The sequence below is a fragment of the Oncorhynchus keta genome, unplaced genomic scaffold, assembly GCF_023373465.1.
Source record: "Oncorhynchus keta strain PuntledgeMale-10-30-2019 unplaced genomic scaffold, Oket_V2 Un_contig_12028_pilon_pilon, whole genome shotgun sequence".
NCBI classification, from domain to species: Eukaryota; Metazoa; Chordata; class Actinopteri; order Salmoniformes; family Salmonidae; genus Oncorhynchus; species Oncorhynchus keta.
Genome location: NW_026277732.1, coordinates 1 through 2588, shown reverse-complemented (window position 1 = coordinate 2588; position 2588 = coordinate 1). Strand labels below are relative to the sequence as shown.

Genomic DNA, 2588 nt, shown 5'->3' with positions numbered 1-2588 from the left:
CTTCCACCCACCACAGATGGGACTTGAACCCACAATCCCTGGCTTAGGAGGCCAGTGCCTTATCCATTAGGCCACCTGGGCACTGTTTACGTTCTGCAAACAGTACGAACTGATAGAAGCAGGAAAAACAATGTGTACTGGATAGCACTGAGAGACGCAAATGAAATTTAGCTTTCTCATTTCTGTTTGCGTTTCATTTTTAACCTGTTAGAACTCTAGGGGCAGTATTTCATTTTTGGATAAAAAGACGTGCCCGTTTTTAGCGCGATATTTTGTCACGAAAAGATGCTCGACTATGCTTGGAATTGATAGTTTTGGAAAGAAGACACTCTGACGTTTCCAGAACTGTAAAGATTTTCACTGTGAGTGCCATAGAACAATATCTACAGGCAAAACCAAGATGTTTGAGTGACCAGGAAATCAACAGGATTTTTTGAAGGCACGTTTTCAATGATCTCCTTATATGGCTGTGAATGGCACAGGTAAATCAACGGACACTTCCTATCGTTTCCCCCAGGTGTCTGCAGCATTGTGACGTTTTGTAGGCATATCATTGGAAGATTGGCCATAAGAGCCTACAATTACCAAGTGTCCCGCATGGTGTCTGCGTGGAAATTGGTGCGCAAAAGTCAGGTCCCAGTATTTTCCATCCGAATCAGAAAGAATGCACGTGTCTAGGACTGGCATTTCAATGAAGAGATATATGACCAAACACCTTGAGGGATTGATTCAAACAACGTTTTCCTATGTTTCCAAAGTCGATATTATGGAGTTAATTCGAAAAAGTTCGACGTTTAGGTGACTGAATTTTCGGTTAGTTTCGGTAGCCAAATGCATAGTAACAAAACGGAACGTTGTGTCCCAGCACAAGCATCTTTCAGGAAAACTGGACATCTGCTATGGGAACGAGCCCTCATTGAAACATTCAGTTCTTCAAAGGTAAATTATTTTATTTGATCCCTTTTGCTGGTTTTTGTGAATGTTGCGTGCTAAATGCTAACGCTAAATGCTACGCTAGCTATCACCACTCTTACACAAATTATTGATTTTCTCTGGTTCTAAAGCATATTTTGAAAATCTGAGACGACAGGATTGTTAAGAAAAGGATAAGCTTGAGGACAGGCATATTTATTTCATTTATTTTGCAATTTTCAGAAATCGCTAATGTTGCGTTATGGTAATGAGCTTGAGGCTGTAGTCACAATCCCGGATCCGGGATGGGGCGGCCTAACTTAAAAACAAACTGTTTAGCAGAAGATGGTTTCGATCCATTGACCTCTGGGCTCAGCACGCTTCCACTGCGCCACTCTGCTCTCAGCCACTTAAGAAAAGACTAGAACTCACAATCCATGGCTTAGGAGGCCAGTGTCTGAGGCCACTGGGGTACTGTGTAAACAGTATGACCAATACGAACTGTTGGAAGAGGTCAAAAAAATGTATAATGGAACTGAGACATGCCCATGAAACGACACGTTTTTAAATTTTTGTTTGCACTTAAAATCTAAAAAGAAACTTTTTAGCAGAGGATGGTTTCGATCCATTGACCTCTGGGTTATGGGCTCAGCACGCTTCCACTGCGCCACTCTGCTCTCAGCCACTTAAGAAAAGACTAGAACTCACAATCCATGGCTTAGGAGGCCAGTGTCTTAGGCCACTGGGGTACTGTGTAAACAGTATGACCAATACGAACTGTTGGAAGAGGTCAAAAAAATGTATAATGGAACTGAGACATGCCCATGAAACGACACATTTTTTTTATTTTTTGTTTGCACTTAAAATCTAAAAATAAACTGTTTAGCAGAGGATGGTTTCGATCCATCGACCTCTGGGTTATGGGCACAGCACGCTTCCGCTGAGCCACTCTGCTCTCAGCCACTTAAGAAAAGACTAGAACTCACAATCCATGGCTTAGGAGGCCAGTGTCTTAGGCCACTGGGGTACTGTGTAAACAGTATGACCAATACGAACTGTTGGAAGAGGTCAAAAAAATGTATAATGGAACTGAGACATGCCCATGAAACGACACATTTTTTTAATTTTTTGCTTGCAATTAAAATCTAAAAACAACTGTTTAGCAGAGGATGGTTTCGATCCATCGACCTCTGGGTTATGGGCCCAGCACGCTTCGCTGCGCCACTCTGCTTCCACCCACCCCAGATGGGACTTGAACCCACAATCCCTGGCTTAGGAGGCCAGTGCCTTATCCATTAGGCCACTGGGGCACTTTTTACCTTCTGCAAACAATACGAACTGATAGAAGCAGGAAAAACAATGTGTACTGGATAGCACTGAGAGACGCAAATGAAATTTGAAAGCTTTCTCATTTTCTGTTTGCGTTTCATTTTAAAAACAAACTGTTTGAGAGGATGGTTTGAGTCATCGACCTCTGGAGTTATGGGCACAGCACGCTTCCGCTGAGCCACTCTGCTCTCAGCCATGAAAAGACTGAACTCACAATCCATGGCTTAGGAGGCCAGTGTCTTAGGCCACTGGGGTACTGTGTAAACAGTATGACCAATACGAACTGTTGGAAGAGGTCAAAAAATGTATAATGGAACTGAGACATGCCCATGAAACGACACATTTTT

General features: G+C 42.7%; 1 non-coding gene across 1 annotated transcript; it reads right to left on the bottom strand.

Moving 5' to 3' along the window:
• Window positions 1-2149: 2149 nt before the first annotated feature.
• Window positions 2150-2222, bottom strand: trnar-ccu (transfer RNA arginine (anticodon CCU)). The gene has a single exon. It is a non-coding gene; the product is annotated as a tRNA-Arg (tRNA).
• Between the last annotated feature and the right edge of the window lie 366 nt (window positions 2223-2588).